Here is a 26,957-nt window from a genome sequence, read left to right on the forward strand (position 1 = left end):
TTTAATTTTTTAAATTGTTTTGTCCAATTATTTTTTTTTAATTTTTAATTTTTTATCTTTTTTGGGGGGAGGTAATTAGGTTATTCTTTTTTTTTTTAATGGAGGTATGGGGATTGAACCCAGGATCTCAGGCCTGCCAGGCATGCACTCTACCACTGAGCCATACCTTTGCCCACTGTTCTAGTTTCTTAAGGTGGATTCTTAAGGTAGGTCTAGTTTCTTAGATGATTGATTTGATATCTTTCTTCTTTTCTAATATAAGCATTTAATCCCCTAAGCTTCCCTCTAAGCACTGCTCTAGGTACATCCCATAAATTTTGATATGTTTTCATTTTCATTTGGCTCATAATATTTTCTAATTTTCCTTAAGACTTCCTCTCTGACTAATGGATTGCTTTTAAGTGTTTTGTTTAATTTCCAAGAGTTTAGAGATTTCCGCACATAAACTTTTATAACCATTAAGTCAAGGAATACTACAGAAATCTAAAAAAGCCATTATTTAAAAAACTCAATAATTTATTGAACACTTCCTGTCTGCAAGGCACTAGGCTAAGTCCTGTTTTGGATTTAAGGCTGCATGAGATTTAGTTCCAGCCTTCAGGAAACGGACTGTCCAGGAGGGAAGCCAAGATGCTCTCAAACAAGTAGGATGCATGGTGGTCGGTGGTACATGCTTCTACGTGGTACAGAGTAGCACCAGCAACAGGGGTCTCTTCCAGAGGAGGTGGTCAAGGTCACGAGTGTGAGGTGGGCCTTGAAAATGAGTAGGATTTCGGTGGGGAAGCTATAGCTCAACCGGTGGAATACATAGCATGCATGAGGTCCTGGGTTCAATCCCCAGTACCTCCTCTAAATGTAAATAAATGGATGAACCTAATTACCTCCCCCACCTTAAAAAAAAAAAAATGAAAAAATGAATAGGATTTCCACAGTGAAGTTCTTAGGGAAGGCCATTTCTAGTTCGAGGGAACTTGCTTGGCAATAGCTTCTGCCCTGTGGGCACCACTCCTCCAGGTGCCCAGCTGAGCCTGCTGCCACTTTGCACCCTTGGCCTGCTCAGTTCACACACGTCTCGGGAATGAACTCATCAGACTCACCAGACTGAGGCTCTTCTAAAAGTTGGGGGCAGCTCCTAAAACCTTCAGAGAAATGGGTATTGTTCTATGTTTTCTGGGCCAGCAGAGGTGAAGGTGGAGTCACAAAGATAAAACTAAGATCAAAAGAGTATTCCACCTCCCTCATATCCTGCAAACTCACAGAGTCTGTCCTTTAAAGTGAGCTAAGCATGCGGAAGGCAAGGACTCAAGACAATAAAGCAACTCTTGGGAAGACCCTGGATAAGGCTGCCATATTGTGAACATGAGTCAAATTAGCTTTGGGATTCTGGTTTCTCTGGCCCACAGAAGACAGAGAAATACTGGAGTCACTGGAGCCAAAGAAGATTAGAATGACAAGGGGTGGGAGAGAAAATACTTGTTTCAGGCCCGAGGGCTCTAGCCCAATGCCTGAAGGAACACAGGGGAAAATGTGGGGTAAAAATAGCTCCCATCCCTTCAAGACACAAAAGAAATCTACCAGCAGGAATGAACAGACCAAAGTCCTCAGGGCAAAGTCTTTCATACTTCTTGAAGTTTTCAGTCATATTTCACTTTCTTTCCCATCTTTCTTCAGAAACTGATTTGCAGGGTCTGCTTTCAGCGCATAAGAAAAACATTTCTGAAATTTTGGAATTTGCATTTTTTCCCATCAACTTATTTTGCACTTGCATTTTTTTTTTTTTACTAAGAAATGATGGTGCAGGTGTCAGTGATTTAACAAGGAGGAAATACTTAAGTCTTCTAGCAAAGATGAAAATAAATAGATTAAATTTTATAGAAAAAATATTTTTAAAGAAAATGGTTAATTTCTCATTGAATTTCCATGCACAAGGTACTTATAAACTCTGTAAGTCTCAGGTTTCTTATCTGTAAAACAGAGATCATAAACCCTACCTCGTGGGGTTGCCATGACATGGGAAAGATAAGATAGCAATCTTAAGAGCACCTTGCATGGCTGGGCAAATGCAGAACATTGGTATGCCTATGAACAGCATGAATAAATCAATGACAGAGTAAATCACCCCAACACTTTATGAAATGCTATCATGCAACTTCCATGTAATGCTATAAAATTGGAACTAATATTGGTACCTTAGTATCTGGCCCCCAGATGAAAGGTCAGTATGACCTGTTTTCTTCTTCAAGTAACTAGTTTGTTCTAAAGAGAAGTAATTCTAAGGCAGAAGGAATTTTTATAAAGAACCAGATTCTGATGTCTGCAAAGAAAGCAAGATGTCCTGGGGGATTTTATGTTTTTTATAGTGCTTTATAGTTCATAAAAGACTTTCACATGCCTCATTTCTTTTGCTTTACCAAGATCACCCCCAGAAAAAAAGGCTGGGAAGGGAGCAATCACTTTGGCTTTCCAAATGGGGAAGTGAAGACTCCAAGAAAGTAAAGAACTCCCCATGGCTAATAAGGGCTAGAAGTAGTCTCAAACCCAGTCTCTTATGTCCAGTTCTAAGTCTCTGTGATCTAGAGGACTACAGTTAAAGCTATTCAAAGGAAGATTGAACCCTTTTGTACATATTGGTGCATTTCTCTAAAATGCTTGCAAGCAATTGAGGAATGGTTTAGACTAAGATCTGATTCGTTGTCATGATGACAGTATGTGAGACGTCACTAAGCTACTTACATAACTATCTGTATGTATGTGTCTGCAAAGTCTCAATTGACTGGCCCTTTATAGGTACCTTTCACAACTCAGGAAGCAATGACCAAGTACCAACCACGCTGCCAGGCACTGGTGATACCATGAGGGCTAGGACATCATTGGTGACTCGTGTGGGAGAAGACAAATGTGCCTTCACAGCAGATGCAGTGGGGTCATGCACGTATTGCTAGGGAAGCACAAATGAGGGGCATCCAGCTAAGCTTTGAGGACTTAGAGCATGCAGATGGGGGAGCCTTCCAAGAGGAGACAGCAGGTAAAATGCATCTGGAGAGGTAGGTATTACCCAGGAGAAGCTGGAGGGAAGGTGATGAGGTAGAAAAACAGCCTACACAGAGAGAGAGACAGAGGGGTGCAAAGCTGTCAGTGGGACGCAGGGTGGAGCATGTCAAGAGCTGAAGCTGGAGATGGGGGCTGAGTCCTCACACCTTGATGCTTGGACTTTACCCGGGTTCAGATGCTGACCCTGTCACTTAGGAGCTGTGTGGCTTTAAGCAAAGTACTTAACATTTTTGTGCCTCAGCTTCCTCATCTGTAACATGTGGTTAGGAAGATACCTGTCCTACAGGGTTGCTGAGAGCATTAGAGGAGGCAGTACATGCAAAGCATGCAGACCTGTGCCAGCCCATAGTTAGCGCTCAGCCAATGGTGGTGATCATTGTTGCCGCCACGGTCATTGTTCTTATTATGCTCTCAGTGATAGGGAGGCATTGAAAAGCTATGAGCACCTACTACATGCCTGACTCTAAGCACCAGGAATACAGCGGTTTTACTTGTCATATGATGCTGTATGAGAACTAGACCTTGCAGAAATCCAGGCAGAAAGTGTCATGAATCTGGACTTCCCTGGTGCCAGTTGCCAGAATGTTCAGAAAGTGGTAACGGTCCATACATCCTTTGCAGAAGGTGCTCAGGAGCAGCTCCAAGCATACGTGTGTATCTGAGAGCCCAGGAAGGCAGGACGTCCAAAATCAGGGCATCAAGAACTCAAGTTGGGAGCCACCTGCTTCCCTCTCTCCTAAAAGGAAAATACCAAATATGCTTAATAGTGAAGAAAAGCATCAAGCCTTCATTCGACCGGACTCACACTTGATCTTGGACAGCTTCTCTTTGCCTCAGTGGCCCTATAGAGTCAGCAACTCTCTGAAATGTCTTCGGATGCATGGAACCCTTCCGTGGGGCTCTGCTTTTTCACACGAAAGACACAACCTCACTTCCGGTGTGTCGTCCAATCTGGAGCTCGGACCAGAGAGGGGCGGGCCCTCACCCCGGAGTCGTGCCCACCTGGCTTTCTCCGCCCCGGAAGTGGAGCCCGCCCCGCTCCGAGGGCTTGCGCTGGGCAGGACAGCAGTCACTCTCTGGCCTTCCCCCTGGAGCGTCTGTCTGGCTGCTCTGCTCATGGGACCTTCAGAGACAAAAACGGAGCCTGCAAAAGAGGCGGGGAGGAAGTTCCAATTTGCCGCAGGCAGGTCTGCACTCCCCACCCCATTTCTCCCATTGACAATGCAGTGCGCAGAGATAGGCCACCCACTTTCTGCGGAACCCCTTCCAAGGCTTCTAAGCTGACTTCCAAGGTCAGAGGCCTCTCTGTGTAGGCCAGCCGCGTGGCGGTGGACCTGCTGCGGAAACGCTGAGGATGCAGCGCTGACGCTGAGTGCGGTGGGATGTAGGGGGGTGAGGGGTAGGGGGTGGGGGTGGGAAGGGTTCCCCGTGATGCCCTTGGCCCATGTTCTGCTTGTCCGCCTGCGGGAGCAGCGGTCGCTGGCAGCTGGCCACCCCGGCCACCCAGCACCGGGCCATGCAGGTTGGGCTGGCTGACCGTGCGATCTCTAAGTGCTCTGGGCTCTTCTGAGAAGGAGGCATTATCTTTGATATTATTATATAATGATGAGGAAATGGCCTTTTATTCCGTGGCTTTCTGGTTGAGCACACCGTACTCTGTGAGGAAATACGCTTTTATTTATTTTCCTTCCAGAATATCAAAGTTGACAGCACAGAGACACAGGTCTGTGGTCATTTTCAGAACATTTACCTCTCCTCACCCCAACTTCCTCTCCTCCTCAGCCACCCCTTGGCCTTCCCCTGGGCCTCCCACCCCCTCACCCATCTACCCACCTCTTTAGAACTCAGTGTACAACACTGTTTAAGCACTTTGTTCAAATGTATCCGTTTAATTCTTACAATAACCCTAGGAGGTAGGTAGGTATTATTGTTCTCATTTCACAGTTGAGAAAAATCCAGCTCCAGAGAGGTTAAGTAATTTGCCCAGGGTCACACAGTCGCTGGCAGAGCATAGATTCAAACCCAGGCCGCCTGGCTTCATGATTTGTGTTTTTAGCCCCACGCTATTCAGCCTCCAGGTTTGGTGGTTTTCCTGTGTGGATCTACACACAGAACAAATGGTGGGCATGTAATTTGTGGCATCCAGGCCAGCGGACACCGTGGAGCTGAGGAGCACGGTTGATCAGCACTGACCACCATCCACGTGGGAAGAGGAACCCTATGGAAGCTTTAGGCCATGCAAAGTGGACAAAGTTCCCCCTTCTCCCTGAGATATTCCCAGAGCTTCTTGGATAACCCTGGTTTGAGTGCCTAAAATCCCTATGGGAAGCCCAGCACCTCCCCAGAGCAATTCCTGGGGTTCTCAGAGCTTCCCAGCACCAGCCTTGGCTTGAGTAGCTAAGCTATGGACGACCAGGTTCTAGACACCCAGGTTCTGGAGTCTGCTGTCTGGGCGTGGCCAGCAGTTGGCCATGGAGAGCTTCTCCAGGAATGCCCAGGGGTCACATTTTGGGATGTGTCATGGTGTACCTCTGGGTCTGGGCCGGTCTGTATAAATGGACAAAGGTGTAACTCATGAGGGTGTGCTTCACTGGTTGTCACTTTGTGTCTTTATTTTGCCCACTTGTGTGTGTGTGTGTGGTCGGGAGGTGTATGTCAGTTGTGGGTGTGGACCAAGAAGAGCATAAACTGTGTCAAAGTCATGTGGAAGGGGCAGACTGGAGGTTCGTGGCTGTGTGTCCACATGTGTGTACCTGGGTTCACTCTCCTACTGCCCCTCAACACCGCTAGTGGCTTAGAGCCGCCTGGGCATTCTTCCTTTGCTACTCCAAGCCCCACCCCCCTGCAGTGTTCCAGGGTGATTTGGGTCTTGCTTGGAGAAGGGAGGCAGTTTAGTTCTTTGGTGGCTTGATTTTGCTCCTGTAGGAATAGCCCCTCCAGCTTTCCCCTTACTTCCCCCGGTGTCTGCTCCCCTTTCCTGCTCTGGCCCACCCATGAGATCTCTGCACCCTCCCCTCCCCCCCTAATAAGAAGGGAGCTGTCAAACATTTGGTTCAGAGGCAGCTTTTGAGCCAAAAAAAGACAGTGCCTGGAGCCACGGCAGGATCATGTCCTTGAGTTTCTGCATCCCACACTCCATCCCCTTCTGACCTGAGCCTCTCCTCGCTCCCTGGGTGGGCACAACTCGTGGGTGAGGGCCCTCCCCTCTCTAGTCATTCTGCCTGTGAGTGGGGGGCAGCATCACCCTCTGAGACCCCTCCTTTCTTGGTCTCTGGGGATTGTACTCGTAGCCTCCATATTGCCCTCAAAGCTGGGAGAGCTGTGGACCATGGGGGCTATTACATTCTGTGACTCTTTGGACTCTTAATGGAGAGGGAGATACTAAGCTGCTGCCGGGTTGTTAGGAGAGAAGTGCCAGTTCAAGATGCAGATGTGGGCGATGGGTTCCGCAGCCTGGCAGGGAGAGGCAGCTCTTGGCACCAGCTGCCAGAGGGCTGATGCAGAGTCACTCCCTGTGCAGTTCCTCTGGGCTGCCTCGCGCTCCCTCCTTCTCAGCACTGTGCTTCCTACAGATCCTCAGCCCCTGTGCCCAGGGTTTCCCAGGGTGGGGCCGTCCTCATCATGCTATTTGGCCAGTAGGGTTTAGGCAGGGTGCCTGTGGGTGGGGACTCTCTTAGGATAGGAAAAAAATCAGAAAGCTCTGTCATGTCAAATTGTGTAAGCCCTGTAAGGCTGTCTTATCTGTAAAATGGAGATAACAATAGGGGGATGGTGAGAATTAAGTGAGTAACTGCATGGAGAGCACTTAGAACAGTATCCGGTATATAGAAAGCACGCAACAATTGTTTGCTACTGTGAGAGGTTGCTGCTATGAGGTCAGTCTGGCCTGTTCCCAGGGCCTGCTGCATGTGGGGGTGGGGTGGGAGTGGGTAGAGAGACCTGTCTTCTGTGGTGTCTAGGCTGGAAGATGGGAGGGGTAATGCCCTTCACCCCTGGGAAAGATTCCTACTGTCCTGGCATTATTGGGTGCATCCAAGATGCCCTCTGGACTCAGGCCAGGGCTGCCCCCCTGTCAAGGCGGGTGAGGGCTGCCAGCATAGCAAAAGCCTGCCCTCCCAGGACAGAACCTGCCTCTCCCTGCTCTTCTCTCATCTCTGAAGCCTTTTCTTAAAGGTCATTCAAGCTGAGAGACCCCTCTAGAATTTGTCTCTGGCGATAAGAGTAGCAGACATGGGCTCTAAAAATAAACCTTAATAAGATTTTAAGGACACACTTTCCACAGCAGTTCAGATCACGATTCCCTTTTCTTTCCTGCAGCAATGTGAGTTGTAGTGAAACCCATTCCCACGGAGGAGGAAATGTCAAAGGCTTCCAGAGTGCGGGATTGAATCTGGGTGAGGCTCTGCTCTGCAGCCCAGCCTTGCCAGAAGGACCCGCAGTCTTAGTGTTGAGAGGCCCCCTCCCGGTCCCACCCCAGGGGTGCCCGCACCCCCACCCCCTAAATGAACACTGAGCGCTGTTGCAGTATCTCTGTACCCAGAGGCCAGCAGGGAGAGGGAGGTGTCTTTGCTTTGATATATTTTGCTTTTTCCCCAGTATGTGGCTCTTAAAGGTGGTATCTGAGGACCACCGAGGCTGACGGGTTTACTGGGGCTGGCGCCAACCCTGACTGATCACACAGGACAGTGGGGGGGCTGTGGACCGCCCAAAAGAAGGGCCCGGCGCTGGGGCTCCCAGCAGCACAGCAGGCCGACAGGGACAAGGCAGCCGGGCAAGCTGCAGAGAGGTCTTTTCAACTCCTTCTCACTGGCAAGGCGGGAAAAGGTCAGCGGGGTGCTGGGATCGCTGTCAGGGCATCAGCCTTCTCCGGGGGCGTTCCAGACCGGGAGGGGTCGGGGCGCGGGGAGGCTGCAGGGGGTGGAGGGAGAAGGGAGAAGAGGGAGGGGGCGGGGAGGAAAGTGGGGAAGAATAGGGAGGAGAAAGGAGGGAAAGAGGAAGGAAGCGAAGGTGGAGCCAGGGGAGGGGCGGGAAGAGGACGACAAAGGCCGCGCCGTGGCTGGCGTTCCCTGCGCTCCAAGCCGCCTGCGCTGCCGCAGAGGGGGGACCCGCCGTCCCCGCTGGGGCACCTGGAGGGGATGCAGGAGCCGCGGGCGAGGCTGCGGTGGGAGGGGAAGGAAGATGCCGGAAAGGAAAACAAAGGGCGCGAGCATCTCGACGGGTGCCGGGCGGGTTTTACTGACGCCCGGGGGGAGGGCGCGGGCCGGCTCCCACCTGCGCCCCCAGCGCCAGGCGGCCCCACAGCGCATGTGGCCGCCGCCCCACCCGGTCCCCGCCCCGCTGAGTCCACTGAATTGCCTCCCACCTATTGGTATTTTCTCTTAGCTTTCAACTGAATGGTGGAATATTTCACCATTTCCTTCCTGGAGCTGAGGTTGAGGCCCACTGTCTCCGCTGGCATGAAATACTATTGTACTCTCGCCTCTGTCTGGGGATTTGAGGATGGAGAAGGTGCATTCTGTCATAATTAATTTAGATGGCTGTCACTGTGGTCACAGCAGGCCCCAGGCAAAGAGCAGAGCCTGAGAAATTGAGGCCAGGATGGGCCACAAAGAGAACTTTACTCGCCTACTGCTACTTGGCAGAGCCCGCTGTTGGTGCAGCATTCCTCTCTCCAGCACCCACCGCGCCTCCTGACTCGTGGGTGCCAACCATCTACTAAGCGTTTGCTATATTGCCTCTCTTAACCCCAGAGTCACTCCATGTATTAGCTAGTATCAGCCTCATTTTATAGATCAAAAAACTGCAATTCAAAGAGGTTAAGTTACTGCACTCTTTCCCAGCAGCAGGAAAAGCTCGGATTTGACCCCCGATCTCTCCTGTATCCCAGGCAGCCCCTCCCGATTCTTTTCTGTGGAATCCTAACATTCCCAGTTCCCTCCATCCCCCTCTTTCTCATCCCACCCACACAGAAGTTTCAGTGACTGATAACAGCCTGAAATAGCCCCTTCTCCCTACCCAAGATTTGCCTTTTAAATAGAATTTAAGCCTTAAGTTGAAGGACTAGGTCCTAAGGGAATTGATTAAGTGACAGCCAGGAAGGTGGAGCAGTAATGTGGGCACAGTAAGTCCTGCAGGGGCCCCGGGAGCACCTAGGGAGGCTGGGCTGCTCCTTCCGCGGGTTCGGCTTTAGGAGGTGGGTCTGGAAATGAGCAGCCGCAAACTTTCAGTTGAGAAGCTACTGCATGCTTGGCTTATTCTGCCACAATTGTCACCCTTTATCCCTCACAGCTGCCCAGGAGGTGGTTGCTACTCCTCATCTCACAGCGAAGGACATGAGGGTCTTCTCAGAGGTGAACAAATTTGCCCAGGGAAATGTTGCTAGTTACTGCCTGAGTTGGAATTGAAGTTCATTCATTCATTCACTCATTCATTCATTCAGCATATTTTTATTCTTTAGCTATTGTTTTTGCTGTGTGCAGAAATATGGAGATGAGATACAGTCCATCTCCCCTCACTGTTTATGTTCCCAAGCAGGCAAATAGATGTGAACAAATGGCCACAGTTAGGTGTGGTATGATAGTCAGTCATATTGGGTACCGTTAATACAGGGGAAAAGTGGGGGTGGGGTGCGAGAGGATGGCCGTGGTGTCCCAGGTCTCGATTGAGTCCCTGGGACTCGCCCTGCCAAGTGAGGGTCCTTGGCTGAACACAGGAAACATTTCTAGAGCAAGCCATAGTTAAGTGAAGGTAGATTCATTCAGAGAGATGCATGGGGTGGGGGCGTTAAAATAAAGGTAGATACACACTCTATAGAAGGAATGTGGGCCATCTCAGAAGGCAAGAGAGAGTGTTTACATGCTAACAAGTAAGAGAATTATTCCAGTTACTTTAGGGAAAGGGTGGGGATTCCCACGACCTGGGCCACTGTCCTCTCTTTGACCTTTCCTGGTTAGCTTCCGAGCTGTCAAGGGGCCCGTGGGCGTGTCCCTCACCATGCTCATGCATCACAACGTGTATAATGCAGCTCAAGGTCCACTGGAGGTGGAATCTCCTGCCATCTTGGGCCTCCAGGTCTATTGAGAGTTGACTTTTCTGCCATCTTGGTGCTAATTGCTGTGTCATTCCTTTAATGGCTGTGTCCTTCCTTTAATGGCTGTGTCCTGTCCCCTTCCCTCCTATCCACAGTGAGTGGGCCACAAACACTAAATCCTGGCCAATTCTCCCTAGGGGCAGGCATTGGGTAAATGGAAGGGAGTCAGGAAAAAAGAAAACCTTGAAAGAGACTTATGCAGCCAGGCCTTTTTCTTCCCCCTTCTCGGAGCATTGCCTTGAGAAACACTGTGATGTGCGAGAGAGGAGCACAGAGGCCTCAGATGAGGCCTGTTTAAATGTCCCTTGACTCCCCTGCTCTGGGCCATCTGACTTCACTGCGGCATTCTGAGGTTTAATAGATCATTATGAAGTGCACTTGTATTTCTTGATATATTTGGGCAACCTAAATGTGCAGGAATCTTTTTCTTTCTTTCTTTTCTTTCTTTCCTTTTTTTTTGGCTTTCCCAGTTCAACAGGAGATGATTTTAAAATATGCTTGACTTGAAGAACACTGATTTAAAAAAAAAAAAATGTGGGTAGCCTGGGGTAAAAATGGAAAAGAGATGAAGCCCAAAGTATTTTCAAGGTGTCTTTCTCTGTGTTTCTATTTTGCAGGTTTTAAAAGCAGAATTAAAGTGTAAAGACAAGGGAAATGTCTGATGCAGCATTTACATAAGAAACACATTCAGAAAAAGAGGCTGTGATTCTGAAAGTGGCCTTATTATACTGCACTAAAAAGCTCCCTTGGGATCAGTGGAGGTTTAAATTAGCTGGGGAGAGGAGGAATTAAAATCCCCCTTTTCAAACTGCAGATTTCTCCCAAACTGAAAATTTCGCCCCGAGGAAATGGCCACACTGTGTTGAGGAGCAGACAAAGCCCTCTTTGAGTGTGGGCTCCACCTTCTCAGGCATTCATTGCAATTCCCTGCCTCCTCCTACACCCGCTTGACAAGTCCCGACACTGCGCTCCTGCTACGTCATAGGCCTGGAGCACCTCTCTCAGGGGAGCCCTGGTTGTGCAGTGGTTGTGCAGTTGGCTCTAGAAATGTATCCACAGACCATTTCGTTGACTCGAGAAATCAAAAGTCCGTGGGAATAGCACAAAATGTCATGCACTTCCTCAAGCCCACGTTATGAATGTGTGTATTTGTATATATTTTCCCCAGCATCTATCAAATATTTGCATGTTATACTGCAAATTTCACACAAAGGATAATGCTGCCCACACACTGTTCTGGTTGCCTGTTGCTGCATAATGAGCCACCCTAAACTTGGTGACTTAAAGGGCAACCATTGTATTATGTATTGTGATTTTGTAAATCAGGAAGGAGGGCAGGGCTCAGCTGCGTGATCGCAGGTGACATCCCCTGGGATCACTCGGTGGCATTCAGCTAGTGGTGAGACTGATCTGGAGGGTCCAGAACAGTTTTACTCACACATGTGGCACCTCAGCAGAGCTGGTTAGAAGGCTGGACTCCATGGGCCCCTCTGTCTCCCTCTGGACTCAAGACCTCTCCCTGTAGTCTCTCCAGCTAGCTGTCCAGACTTCTTACATAACAGTTCAGGTCTCTAACACCAAGTGTTCCTGGTATATATAAAACCAAAACTGCCAGACCCTATTTAAGGCCTTTCTTTGGAGTCCCAACATCCCAGTTTGTTCCTCACCCTCCCTCCCTCTCCTTCACTCTGATCCTATCTCACTATGCCCAGAACTGGCACAGTGTCCTGTCCTCTGCAGTCTGTTATTGGTCAAAGCAACTCACAGTGCAGCTCAGATTAATGGAGAGGGGACATAGAGGAAAATCCAAGAATTTGTGTCCATCTCCAACCCAGTGACCAACTACACCCAGTATCAGTAGGGCTTATATTTAGATTTATTTTTCCAGGGGTAAGAATAGACTACATAGCATCATGGAATTTGAAATTTGGAAGGGACCTTAAAGATCACCTAATTCACCATTCTAATCTTATAGATTAGTGAGGCTAAGAGATCTAACAACATGAGAGAGATTGCACAACCAAAACAAGCCTCAAACCCAGGGATTCTGACCCCCAATTCAAGAAGATGTGTACTAAATGCCTACTAGGTTCACAGTGCGGCACTTACACCGAAGGGAAGGAAAAGACACAAAGTTGAATCTTATGCAGTTCTGCGTGTCCAAGAGTTTACAACTCAGTGGAGTCCAGGAAGAGTCAGGAAATGAAGGTAATAATAGAAAAACAAGAAATGCAAATAACATGCCATGAAATTCTGTGGAAGAATAAATCTAACTCAGCAAGAGAGTTTAGAAAGGGGTTTCTGAAGACCTAGGTTTGATATGGGTCTTCAACTATGGGTGAATGGTTTGACTGGTGGCAGTATAGCAAGAGGCTGCCCCAGCCAGAGTGTTGCCAGAGAGCAGGTTCTTGTCTCTCACAGCAAAGAAATCAAGAGCAAGCCCTAGTGAAGTAAAGGTAAGATTTATTCAGGGAGGTACACACTCCATAGACAGAGTGCGGGGCATCTCAGAAGGCAAGAGAGGCGGCCCCAGACTTGGGGTCATCTAGGAAAGTGAGATCGGCCCTGAGATGTGGGGGTGGTTAGTTTTTATGAGCTGGGTAATTTCATAAGCTAAAAAATGGGAGGATTATTCCAACTGTTTTGGGGAAGGAGCAGGGATTTCCAGGAATTGGGCAACACTTATTGGTCTTTCATGGTCAGCCTAGGAACTGTCATGGCACCTGTGGGTGTGTCATTTGGCATGCTAATATATTACAATAAGGCTATAACGAGGTTCAAGGTCTACCGGAAGTTGACTCTTCTGCCATCTTGGGCCTAATTGGTTCTAACCAGTTTATGTCCTAGGCTCAAATGCTGTGTCATTCTTTTAATGGTTGTGCCCTGCCCTCTTCCCTCCTATCTCAAGAGCACATTGTGAGCAAAAGGAGACACACAGGATAGATAGCCAGGGATCAGGGTAAGTGTCAGGGTGAGGAGTGAGGACTTAAGTCTGTCTCATCCACACTCTGACCTAGTCACACTGGAGACCCAGGTCTCCTGTTTAGATAGATGTCCAGACCTGCAACAAGCCTGTGGTAGGTCACTGAGATGCTTTACAGCTAACTCTCTAGCCTGGCTGTCAACACTGACTTGCACAGTAAAATCTCCATGGATGTCTGGGGCCTTCCCCAGAATGACCAAGTTAGACTCTCTGGAATGGGAGCTTGAGTCTTTTTTTTTTAACTCTTCAGGTGATTTTAATGTGCTGGAGCAGTGGTTCTCAAACTCTAGTGAGCATCAGAATTACATGGAGGGCTTATCAAAATGCAGATTACTGGGCCCTACCCCCAGAGGATCTGGTTTAGAAATTCTGGGGATGGGGCCCAAGAACTAGTGTCTCTAACAAGCTCCCAAGTGATGCCCATGCTGCTTGTCCCTGGACCATACTTTGACAACCACTACTCCAGACAGTCGGCTTAACCAGTTACAGCTGAATCCACCTCCTTGGAAAATTGCATAGCCCAAAGCCCTGCTACTCAAAGTGCAGCCCGGGGACCTGCAGTATTGGCTTCACCTAGGAGCTTGTAAGATACGCAGGCTTTCAAGCCACACCCTAGACCCAGAGAATCAGAATCTGCATATTAACATGATTGCCCAGGTGATTTGAAGGTACAGTACAGTTTGACAAGCTCTGCTTTTGAACTCAGTTTGCTTGCTTGCTTGCTGGCTTGCTTTATTCATTCATATATATATATTTGATGGGAGGTAATTAGGTTTTTTTCTTTTTCATGAAGGTACAGGAGATTGAATCCAGGACCTTGTACATGCTAGCCATGCACTCTACCACTGAGTTATACCCTCCTCCCTTGAACTAAGTTCTGAGTGTTAATTCCTTTTAAACACCTAAATCTTGCCAGCTCACAAGATGAGCAGAGGTCCCCAGGCATAGCAGCTATAATGACTCACTGGAGATGGACACTAGCTGAGACATTGGTAACATAGGAACTTTCCTGAGCTTTTTAATATATAAACTATGAATTTGGATAGTAACAGCTAGATAACAAACACAACAGGTCTGGGTTTCTTGGTGGGATTTTTTGGGTTGGTTTTTGTTTTGCCTTTTGCAGTTTACGAAGCACTTTTACCTATGGCTAGTTCTACATCTATTAAAAAATATTGAAATACCCAACTCAAGCACAGGTAAAGAGAAACAAACTCTGATCCCTTAACTATCAGGAATACCTACTACTTTAAATTTCCTTCACGCTTACCAATGGATGGCCCCAGGCCATTTTCACAGCATTTGGCCCAGTTCCAGACTCGATAAAGTTTCCATTTTGAATTCAGTTATTGATTGCCCTCTTCACACTGCTGTCAAAACTAAATGCCACCGGTTGACTCTGAGTTTCTTGCCTAAGGAGATTTTTCTTCCTTTTTTACAATGTGGAGAGTTAATGATTCCTTCGGCAAAGATTCCACCCAGTGGGTCTGGAATTTGCCTTGTTTTCAGGTGGCTTGCTCTAAACCAGCTCCACCTGTGCATTTCCACTGGCATGATACTGAAAGCCTTCCCACCCCCTCCCAACATCCCAGACCCCTTGCCTTAGCTTCTAATTCGATTAGTTCAATTTAATCCTTTCCAGGCAAGGGGTGCAGCGGGGGTCAGGTTGCTGCCCTATCTCATTTCGTCTTTCTCTCTCATTTAAGTCTTTCTGTCTCCTTTTGCCAATCTCATGATCTGTTGGATTGTTCCAAAACCTGAAGTGCGGTCTTTCATAGAAAAGAAAAAAAATCACCTGGGAGGTCACTTCAGGTCTCTCAGGGGTGCAGGCAGGTAGTCAGCGCCAAGATGGCAAGGCCGCAAGCCAGACAATTCCTCATAGACATTTTTGCTGTTTTCACAACGTGCTGTATTTTTCTGTCGTTAACAAAAGAACACCATTGTCTGGGGATGAGAAAAAGTTTGAGCATATATGAAAGAAGAAAGTCACATCAATGCCGGTAAAAGAGTAACCTCTCTGGATAGAATAATCAAGTCAAGGTACAGGTGGTTGTACCGTGACTGCGTGCAATCATCAAAGTGATCCTAGTCTGCTGGATCAGGTGGCTTTTCCTGAGAGTGCTACCTTGTGGCAGGATGGAGAGGGGGAACTCTGCCGGGTGGGTTTCTTTGTGGGTGCGTACATGTGTGGCCAGCTTTGGGGAAAACAATGTTACAAAAATTAATGGTTGTGAACTTGAGCAATCAGGGAGGGATTATCTGCTTGCAAAAAGAATTTACCACCAGTTTCTTTAAATACTTTAAAGGACCTGGGACTTGGAGAATCTGAGAGGAGGGGCAGCTGTTTGCTTGTTTTTTAACTGAGATACAGTTGATGTACAATATTGTATGTTTCCAGTGTACAGCATAGTGATTCACAATTTTAAAAGGTTTTATACCATTTATAGTTACTGTAAAGCATTGGCTCTGTTCCCTGTGTTGTACAGTATGTCCTTGTAGCTTGTTTATTTTATACACAGTAGTTTGTACCTCAGTCCCCTACCTCTGTCTTGCCCTTGCCCCACCTCCTCCCCACTGGTAACCACTAGTTTCTTCTCTATATCTGTGAGTCTGCTTTTTTGTTATATAAACTAGTTTGTTTTAATTTTTAGATTCCATATTTAAGTGATATCATACAGTATTTGTCTTTGACTTATTTCGGTTAGTATAATACTTTCCAAGTTCATCCATGTTGTCACAAATGGCAAGATTTCATTCTTTTTTATGGCTGTAGTATTCATATATATATATATATATATATATATATATATATATAAATATAAATAAATCATATCTTCTTTATCCACTCATCTGCTGTTGGACATTTAGGCTGCTTCCATATCTTGGCAATTGTAAAAAACCCTGCTGTGAACATTGGGGGAGGTGCATGTATCTTTTTGAATTAGTGTTTTTGTTTTTTTCAGGTATATACCCAGGAGTGGAATTGCCAGATCATACAATAGTTCTATCTTTAGTTTTTTGAGAACCCTTCATACTGTTTTCCACAGTGGCTACACCAATTTACATTCTTATTAACAGTGTACAAGGGTTCCCTTTTCAAGATGGAGCTCTTTTGAGGGAGGCTGGCTGGCCAGGTCTCTGAGGATAACAGCAACTACAGAGAGATAATGCAGTCTAGAGTCTGTTTCTTGGCCTTGCAGATCCAGAAGCTCAGTCTGGAAATATTGCTGACAGGGGTCTATGGGACTGACTACCATTAATCTAACTCACAGGAGTCCAAAGTATAGCTTAGTTGCTAATTTGTGGTTTTCTATGGGAACTCCCCTTTCCATTAATTAAATCAAACATTTAATTGAGTGCCTGCTATGGGCTCAAATTTCCTGCCTTCGTGCTGCATACATTCTAGTGGGGAGACCTATGAACAGCAGATATCTATATATGTTAGGTACGATACATGGTCTGAGAACATTGGGGTAGGTTAAAGGGAAGAGACGTGTTAGAGTGGAAGTGAGGGTAAAAAAGTGTTCCTGTTTCATTTAGGGGTATCAGAGAAGACCTTTCTGATCAGAAGACATCTGAGCAGAAATGTGACAGAGCTAGACTCAGAGATTTCTGCAGGAGGGCTACCCCTAGCAGAGTCAGAGTCAGTGTGGAGGTGAGCATGTGCTTGATGTGTTCAGGGAACAGCAGGCAGGCCAGCCTAGCTGCAGAGAAGCCAGAGAGAAGGGAGGAGGGGACAACATCAGAAAAGCATCCAGGCCCAGATCCCTCGCAGGCCTTCGTAAGGATTTTGGTTTTTGCTGGGCAAGATTTTGAGCTGAAGAATAACACACTCTGATTTATACTTAAAGACATCCTTTGGCTGGCTGTGTTGAAAATAGATGCTGAGGGGTGGGGGAAGAGAGACGCAGGGAGACCAGTGAAGATGCTTTTGTAGCAGTGGAGGCAGGACAGGAGAGTGGCTTTGACCAGAGTCAGTGGCAGTAGCAGCTGTGGTCAGGGGTCAGATTCAGGATACATTTTGAAGGTGAACTAAGTGGTATTTGCTGATGGTTTGGATGTGGTATGGGAGAGAAAAGAGTATAGTTGAGGATGACCCCAACAGTTTGATGTGAGGAACAGAAAGAATGAAGTCCCCACTTGCTATGAGTAGGAAGGAAAACTTGGTATGTGTGTGCTGTGTTGCCAGGGAAGAGACAGGAGCCCCGTTTTTGGAGAGGGTAATTCTGACATATCCATGATATATCAGGGGAAACATGACATGGGATCTCGTGTGTCTGGAAGTCAGTGGGGATATCTAGGCTGGAGATATGACTCTGGAAGTCAGGGCACGGTAGGTGGCATCTAAAATCCTGACACTAGTTGAAACTATGTCCAGTGAGAGTGTAGGTAGAGAGGTCTGAGGTCTAGGACTCTCCAGTCTCTAGTGGTCAGTGGAATGAAGAAAACTCAGCAGAAAAGACTGAGAGGGAACAGCTGGAGAGGAGGGAGGAGAACTAAGAGAGAGAAACCCATGGAGAATGTTGTTCCGGGAGAGACATGACAGCCTGTGTCAGACGCTGCTACCAGGCTGAGTAAGATGGGAGCTGGGATTCACCCCTGGAATTAGGAGCCAGGAAGTCATCGTGAACCTTGACAAGAGCAGTTTCAATAGAGAGGTGGGAATAAATGTTGAACTGGCCTGGGTTCAAGGAAGGATGAAAGAAAGGGAATGAGGAGACTGAGGATGGAGATCTCAAAGGTTTTGCTGTCAAGGGAAACAGAGAATTGAGGTCATGGTTGAGGAGAGACTGGGGTCAAGGGAGTTTTTATGTTTTTTGTTTTGTTGTATTTTGTTCTGGGAGGGACAATATCAGAGCATGCTTGTTAATGAGGGGAACATTTTTTGGAGTGATGTTCTGGGATAGATGGGAGGAGATGAGGTCCAGGGCACAGATGTAGGGATCAGCCATAAATAGGAGCATGGCAGCCCGTCCAGAGTAACAGCAAGGAAACCAAGTGCACGAGTACCACGTTAGATGCTATGGTGGGAACAGCACGTATTCTCAGTGAAATGGGCAGCAAGGCATCAGTGGAGATGAAGGACCAAGTGGGGGGAAGTGTTAGATGTTTGAGGAGAGGCTGATGTCTAGGATAGTAGGGGTCAATGATCTAGAGCAGTGGTTCCCAAAGTATGGTCCCAGGACCCACAGCATCAGCGGCACCTGAGAACTTGTCAGAGTTGCAAATTCTCAGGATCCGCTCTAGCCCTCCTGGACCAGAACCAATGCCGCCAAGTCCAGCCGTCTGTGCTCAAACAAGCCCTCCAGGTGACTCTGATGCACACTCAAGTGTGAGAGGCACTAGTCTGTGTGTCTCTGGCCTGTGCAAGGTGGCAGTAAGAGCCTTCTTGAGGTCAGCAGCCATGAATTTAGCGTGAAACCAGTCAGTGCGTTTCATCCCAGCTTATCCTGATAACGCATCCGCCTTCCTGCGATGCCGTTAGGAGTGGACCCCAACCCCATTCTAACTAATGTGGCAGGAGGGAAAGTCTGCAGGGAAGGGCTTCTAGTCAAGATGGCCTTAATCTGGAAAATGAACTCAAGGAAGACACGATCCCTTTACACTACCAGGGTTTGTGGTGTGAGGATATGGCAGCTGTCTTCTAACCTTGGAGGACAGTCTGAGGATGAGGCCAGGAGGTGGGGAGGGCGGAGTGGAAGGATGGAAGGACCTTTGGCTGATGATGTTGGGTCACTGGACTATCGCAGAGCTGGACTTACTGCTGTGTCACGTAACATAGTCCCACTCAGTCCCACCATCCTCATCTGTGAAACAATCAAACTGACTATAATTGCCATCTCCCAGGAGTGTTGTAAAGACCAAGGGAAGATCATGCCTTTGAAAATAGCTTCTCCCATTGTAAAGCACTGTACAAATACAAACTCCAAATATAACTTCCATTAGTACATTTTGATTTAAATTCTACACATTCTGCTCATAGGCAACTTTCTAGAAAGTGAGATATAGTGTTAGTGGGGGCACCAAGGCATTTGGGGCTTCCCCAGGGTGCTCCAAGGTCAAGTAGGCTGTCCCAGCATGAATTGTCTCAGGACACCAGCCAGCCTGGTACAGCACAGACAGAGCTGCTGGTTCAGTAAACACACTCAGTCCCCGCTCGGCACACCAGCTGGGCAGCGCAGGCCCAGAAAGCAGGTGCAAAAGAGCAAATCCCACAGCTCAGAGCACTGCCACCCCTCACCCCATTGAATGAAATCTTTCCCCTGTTTCTAAATTCCACCGTCCATTTCAACTCTCCCTCTAGGGTTACAAATGTCATTCTGGGTGCCCCCTTCCAAAACAAGCAAAATCACCCCATTGCCAGAGCAGCCTTCCTTCCCAGATGAGGCACATACACACCTTCACCCGCCACATTGAGCCCTCGTGTGCCTCAGACCAGAGATCAGTTCCCCAGCAGAGAGGTCACTTCATGTGACCTACCCGCCTTCCACCTCCTCTCCTTGCCAGTTACTGGCTTGGGGGCTTTCCCCTCCACCATCTCTTGTCCCTGCCATTCAGGAGCAAGAGGTGTTTCTTTTGCTTCCTTATCTCAAAGGCTCACTTTCAAACCTCAAGTTAGCATTCCCTCCCCATTACCTTTGAGCTCAGCTCATAGCTCCCCATAGACAAGCACCACATGTGCGCTGGGCATGGCATGAGGCGGTATCCTTTGACCTGTGTAACTTTCAGGTTACTCTTTTTTTTTTTTTCTCATTTGAAGTATAGTTGATTTACAGTGTTGTGTTAGTTTCAGGTGTACAGCAGAGTGATTCAGTTATACGTATACGTATATATATTCTTTTTCATATTCTTTTCCATTATAGGTTATTAAAAGATACTGAATATAGTTCCCTGTGCTATACAGTAGGTCCCTGTTGTTTATCTATTTTATATTTATTTATTATTATTATTTTTTGATGGATGTACTGGGAATTGAACCCAGGACCTTGTGCATACCAAGTACACATTCTACCACTGAGCTATACCCTCCCCCTCTCTTTTATATTTAGTAGTGTGTATATGTTAATCCCAAACTTCTAATTTATCCTCCTTCTCCCTCACTCTTAGCTGAGGGGTCCTGATTCTGCACCAAACAGGTTGACACTTAAGCCAATGGCACTTTGAATGCGATTTTGTCGTTCACTACTTTGCCATTACTGCTTCATGCTTAGGGCTGAATGTTGCTGGCTCTGCCTCTGCCCCGTCAAAAGCCTCTGGCCAAAGGTGGCATCAGGAGAGACTTGGTGAGTCCACCCAGGGAAGGAGACATTTCACATCCATGTGAGGCGGGGAGAGTAGTAAGAGGGAGAGACGAGATTGCATGTAGTGCCCACAGTAAAACTGCAGTAGTGAAACAGTAAAACAATCCACTAAAGGAACAGAGAACACAGCTCTACACAGAGACCAGGTGACCCAGGGACTCTTGGAGACACAGTCAAGCACAAGGGACTTCAGCCTGTCATGATTGAATCTCCCCACACCTGTTTGCAAAGAGCCAGTCAGAACGAGTTGGTGCAAGGTGGCACCTGGATGTGAGGGCCATCCCATACGCCGGGCACTCCCAGACACCGCTGGATGTGCCTCCGAGGACCAGCTCACTCTCCTACAGAGTTGTGCCCTCGGTATCCCTCTCCCCTCAGGATCCCATGAATGGCTAGGACCTCTAGCAGGGGCCATATTAAACATCGAACTGGGGTCTCTACACAAGCAAGGGGTCCCAGGGTGAATCTGACATCTCTAGGAGCACAGAGGACTAGGAGCTTAACCTGTGTGCTCGTCTACTGAACCTTGGGTCTCACAAGGACAGAGGCAGTGCACTGCTCATCAGTGGACCCCTGAGAATGAGCCCAGAGCCTGGCATGAGTCAGGTCTCATTGAAAGTTTGTTGACTCAAAGACCTACACCTGGGGTGGGCAGACTTTTCTGTGAAGGACCCAGTGGTAACTATTTTAAGCTTTGTGGGCCATATGGTTTCTATTGCAGCTCTATTTCAACTGTGAAACAGCCACAGATCATGTGTAAACAAAGGAAGGAGGGCGATGATCCAGTGCATTTTTATTTTGTGGACACTGACATTTGAATTTCATATAATTTTCACACGTCATGAAATATTCTGATTTTTCAACCATCTAAAAATGTAAAGCCATTCTTAGCTTGTGGACTGTACTAAAACAGACAAGAATTGGCCCTCGGATTATGGTTTACTGACCCTTGGTCCAATGCATTAAAAAATAAAAGGCCCACTTCCTGTTTTCAATGGGAGTAGACACATCTTCCATGGGCACTTCTGGGTCACTTAAAAGCCATTGGGAGATGCAGTGCCTCAATAGCTGGGTCACCCCCACTCCTCTCTGTAGTGTGCACGTGCACACACACACAGATCCATCTAACACATGATCAGTGTTCTGGAAACCAGGGTGTGAGGTGAGGTGGACAGTCTCCAGGTTGCCATGGTAATTGCAGATACACTTTTGGGACTGTTGCTGCTTCTAGGTGAGAGAGAGATGTGTAGACTGTCAGTGACTTGAGGCTGATTTATCTTTCTACCTCCTTTACCCTCCATCAAACCAGTGCATCTTAGGTCAGGGTGTGAGACCACAAGTTAGTGTGAACCTGGGAGAGAGACAGAGTAGCAAGGAAAGATAACAAGTGGTCAAGAAAAGGATTTATTTTATTGAATGAAAGATTCTTTAAATTCTATAGTGCTTTCCAATTTTCAGAAGTTTCGCACACATGATTTCATACAATCCCATAATAACCCCCTTTTCCCCCCAACCCTACTCTGCTCCCTGCTTCCCTCTCACTACTGGTAACCACCAGTTTGTTCTCTATATCTGTGAGTCTGCTTCTTTTTTGCTTTATTTAATAGCTTGTTGTATTTTTTAAGATTCCAGATATAAGTGATATCATACAGTATTTGTCTTTCTCTGTCTGATTTATTTTACTTAGCAGAATACCCTCCAGGTTCATCCACGGCTGAGTAGTATTCCAGCACATATATATCCCACGTCTTCTTTATCCATCATCTGTTGATGGACACTTGGGTTGTTTCTATATCTTGGCAATTATAAATAATGCTGCTATGAACATTGGAGTGCATGTATCTTTTCAAATTAGTGTTTTGGGATTTTTTTTTTTTCAGATATATACCCAGGAGAGGTGAGTCATATGGTAGTTCTATCTTTAGTTTTTTGAGAACCCTCCATACTGTTTTCCACAGTGGCTGCACCAATTTACATTCCCACCAACAGTGGATAAGGGTTCCCTTAAGAAAAGGATTTCTAATATTAGCAATGCTTCCTCTTGAATTTTTACATTTTTTTAGTGCACTTTAATTTATAGGGCTCTCTCACATACTTTAGTTGACTCTTATTCCCTACAGCCCCATAAAGTATAATTCGCCTCACTGAGGAAACTAGTCTGGAGGGTTCTGAGGTTTGCTTACTGTCACAAAGCCTTTACATGGCAGAGCCAGGACTCAGATACAGGTATTTTATACAAAGTTTATCTGTCATTTATTCAGTAAACAAGTTTTGAGGGCGTCGAAGGTCAGGCGATGTGTTAGGCAGGAGGAATATAAAGATGAGTAGGACCTGGTTCTGGTCCTCAGCGTCTCACCCTTTAGCTGTGATTCTCAAGCCTGCCTTCTCATCAGCATCCCTGGCAGTTCTCTCTAATGACGATTCTCAGGCCCAGCTTTCACGGGCTACATGGGGCTCTGCAGTCGGAGCAAACACCCCATGGAGCAGACACCATAGGCCAAGCACCCTCCTTCACCACCACCCCTTCTCAGGACTCCAGACCCAGAGGATGCTCCTTCCATCCAGGTGCTGGAGGCCAATCCTAGATCAGGATGTAGTGCCAGGGTCCATTAGGTGTTAGGTGCCCAGACATCTTTTAAGATGAAGACAAGCCACAGGTTTCTTCCTGCATCAGTCAGTGTTTGAAGTGAACTCACTGAAGAGGAATACAAAGTGAAATTCACATTAAATTACTTAAAAAGTCAGAGAACTCCATCTCCCAATGTATTCTGTTGATATTTGTTGGGCACTTTCTGAATATTAATTAATATATCCTTTTTGGTTTTTCGGGTGAACTCCCGCTGTCCTCCCTTCACAATTAAGTTTTTGTAACTTCAGATAGGTTCCATCTGGTGTGATCCAAAGCTGTGGCTCTCCTGGTCCTGCCCTTCCTCCTGGCCCCACCCTTCTCCCTGGCCCCATAGCAGAGGCTCCGCCCGCCACCTCCTGATTGGCTCTGCTTTCTCCGACCTCCTAGAGGACACGCCCCTTTGCCTGGCCGCGCAGCCATGAGTCTAGGCGAGAGGTTTTTCTTCCTAGATAAGGGGCTTCTGCCTAATTTCCATGTTTTTTTAACCTCAGTTAGTTGTAGTTTTTATTTAATACTTAGATTTTAATAGTTGATTGCTTTAAGTGGGCTTTGGAATTATTTATTTTGCTTCTGATGACTCTGTCTTCCATCTAAAGTATTAAATCCCTCTGTTTTGGGATTTATAGCCTGGCTACTCTAGGTTCGCAAAGCTTTTCCATTAAAGGTCTCTCTCCTTTGCCAATATTTATTGCTAGAGTCACCGTTTGCCCAGAAGCTATTGTCTGCTGCATCTTCTGGGAAATGAAATTTATGTCTCCTGACACTGATGGGGGTGACATCACTGAAACACTGACTACATCACCAAATGGCATGAACCCTGAGCTCAAGCCTCGAATGGATGGCAAATGGAAGGGGTGGGAGCGAACAGAGTCAGTTTACATAAACAAACAGGTATACCTCTTCCTTCCCCTCTCCTCCCATCCCTGAACCATCCCACCTACTACTTGTACTGTTGGTATTATTATATAATTAAGAAAATCTCTTAAAATTTACTCCCCCTCTTAGAACTAGTATTGGGGGTTCAGGGTCAATACTGTGGATGGATGGGCAGGAAGGGGGATGCCCAAGCTCTGGGTGGAGGGTGTCTGCTCAAAGGGCAACAACCGTGCCTTCCCTCTGTAGCAAGTCACCCTCATATAAACCATGTGACACACGTTTTGCTCTCCTCTATTGACAGTTGAGCTAACTCAGAGACAGAGACTCAGTTTTGCTAGTCCCTGGAAGACTAGGATTTGCGTTTTGCTCTCCTCTATTGACAGTTGAGCTAACTCAGAGACAGAGACTCAGTTTTGCTAGTCCCTGGAAGACTAGGATTTGAACCCAGTTTTTCTAGCCCAGGGCTGTCTCCTCTGCATCCACGATCTCCTGGTTTGGTGGCACATCCCTTGATAAGGGTGAGTGGAGCACTCAGCCCCAGCCCCTCTCGACCTGCACTACATGAAAGTCACCCCCAGGCTCCAATGGGAGCTGGTCCAGGAAAGAGGGACAGAAAATGCCTGGGCAGTGGTTTGCTGGGGGCTTGTAGCCTGTGCCCACTGTCTTCTCTCTCTCTGTATTTAGCCAGCTTTCTCCCACTGCATCATGTCTATTTTCTCCAAGGAATGTTGGCACCATCTCTACTTTCTCACCTCCCCTTCTCTTCTCAACCTGCTGTGTTCTCTTCCCCTCTTCTCCTCACTTCACCTGAATTGACCAATGATCTCTGAACTGCACAGTTCAATGGACAGCTTTGGGTCCAGGGCTGACTTCATGGACATGGGATAAATGAATTTGCACAGGGTCCCTGCACTCAGAAGAGCCCACACTTGGTTTAATGCTCCACTGTTGCTGTCTTGAAATTCTTAATACATTTTGAGTGGGGAGTCTTAAATTCTCATTTTGCACTCAACTCCCACAAATTATGCAGCCGATCCTGTCTGGGTCCTTCAAAAATGTAACATCAATAGCAGACATCATCCAGTGTCTATGCGGCATGCATTCTTCCTCACTCCCTCCAACAAAATCCCATTTTTTTCAGTCACCATTGGAGACCCCGGATCTCAGGGAGAGGCCATTCCTCAGCTGCAGAGAATGACTCTGACTGATTAAAACATGTAAAACATTGACCAGTTTCAACTGGTTTTGCCTCCTTAAATAGGTTATTGGTTAATCAAACCTGGAGTTATTTTACAGAGACAGCATTACGCACGTGCAAGATGGGAACCCAGGTCTCCAGGATGACCTGGAACCAAGAGTCTTCAACCTACGGAACTCAGAGGATAGAAATGTTGCCACTGGAGCCCTTTAAGAAGCAAGAAGTCCTTCATTAAGGAAAATCTGGCTTCCAGCAGCAGGGGTAGCTCGTATGGACTAATTCAAGACTAGCCAATCAGCTTCCAAGTGTGAAATTCTCCTAACCTCTTAAAAATGGACCTAAACCCTGGGTCAAAGCAACAGGTTTGAGAGCCTTGTCTCCTGTCTTCTTGTAGGTCAACCTTGTATAAAGTTATTTCTTTTCTTAAAAGCTAGTGCCATAGTATTGGCTTCTATGCATGTAGCGAGCCCTTGCTGGTTAACAGAATCTCAAGAGTTTTGGTTAGGAATTGATTGAAAGGCGACCATGTGACCTAGCTCTCATCAAAGAAAGGAAAAGAAAAGCTTCTTCTAGGAAAGTTTTGGTGTTCCTGAGGCAAAAATGACAGACTCAGCTGGCCTGCTCCTTACCCTTTTGCTCATGCACCCTCCTTCCACTGTGGATGTATACATGACACCTGGAGGTGCAGCAACCATCTTGTGACATAAGGAGGAAATCCAGCACACTGCAATGGCAGAGAAACAGGAGCTGGATCTCTTCTGGGATTGTTGAGCCACTGCCCTGTCTTAGACTACCTCCCTCTGAACTGCATGTCATGCACCGAGCAACAACAGCAACAGCAACATCAAAACCACTGTTTTTTAAGTCCTCGCTGTGTTGTTTTTCTTTTTTTGCTTCCAGTGAACTGTTTTGTAATTGCTCTGACTTCTTGGCAACATTTAAGACAGTGTTGTCTATTCCCTTCACTTAGAACATCCTTCCTTTGGCATTTTTGACACCATGTTGCTGGATTTTCTGATCCTCTCTCCTCTTCCTCCCCTTAGCTTAGTCATTGACGGTGGGGTCTGGCAGGATTTCATGGTTCATTCTTTTATCCATTGCTTGGTATTTACTGGGTATTCCTGTGCTAAGTGTGGCAGATACAGCCATGAAGACAGAGGAGGCACCTGATCTCATGAAGTTTACACTCTGGTCTAGTCCACGTCCCCAACCACCATCACAACCACTGTCCACGCTCCTTCTGGAAAATCTCATTTACTTTCTTGGCTTTACCACGTGCAGCTGTTTCATTCCAATGCGAGACTTCAAGTTGACTTACCCAATTTCATCAACAGTCAACAGGTCCTCCTAGAAAAGAAAAGAGGCTGGACTGCCCGTGGTGAGTCAGTCATGAAATAATTTGCTCTTTATATTCTTAGCCAAGAGATGAAGGGAAGACATTAAAGAGTTGGCTTCGTCTTCTCATACCTAAACCCTGACTTTATTTTTCTGTAGCACTTAGACATGTTAGGCGACTCTCCGGGAGTAAATCCCCTGACAGAATCCTGCCATATGTGGAGATTTTCTTTTATTTCCCATAAAAGGTATTAAAGTTCCCATCAGTTTAACGGTCATTGTGCTGTCAGTACCACCAGCCCTTCACTCAAGCACAAACTGTGACAGAAAATAAGAGGCACTAGGAAGTGAAGATGTGTCAAATGTCCCCAGACCGCTAGTGAAGGAAGACTGTTACTCTTTATAGTAGCATTTTCAGAAAGTGCTTCATTTGGGAAAAGTTTAAAATGAAAGGGCTAAAAACAAAATGGCAACTTACTCATTCCATTTATCAG

General features: G+C 46.9%; 1 protein-coding gene and 1 non-coding gene across 9 annotated transcripts in view; one reads left to right on the forward strand and one right to left on the reverse strand.

Annotated features, from left to right (window-relative positions):
- Nucleotides 1-26,957, forward strand: part of MAB21L3 (mab-21 like 3) — a 261,064-nt gene that overhangs the window by 76,101 nt on the left and 158,006 nt on the right. The window lies entirely within an intron of this gene.
- TRNAT-GGU (transfer RNA threonine (anticodon GGU)) lies at nucleotides 20,082-20,154 on the reverse strand. Its single transcript has one exon. It is a non-coding gene; the product is annotated as a tRNA-Thr (tRNA).

This window comes from Camelus bactrianus, chromosome 9, assembly GCF_048773025.1.
Source record: "Camelus bactrianus isolate YW-2024 breed Bactrian camel chromosome 9, ASM4877302v1, whole genome shotgun sequence".
NCBI classification, from domain to species: Eukaryota; Metazoa; Chordata; class Mammalia; order Artiodactyla; family Camelidae; genus Camelus; species Camelus bactrianus.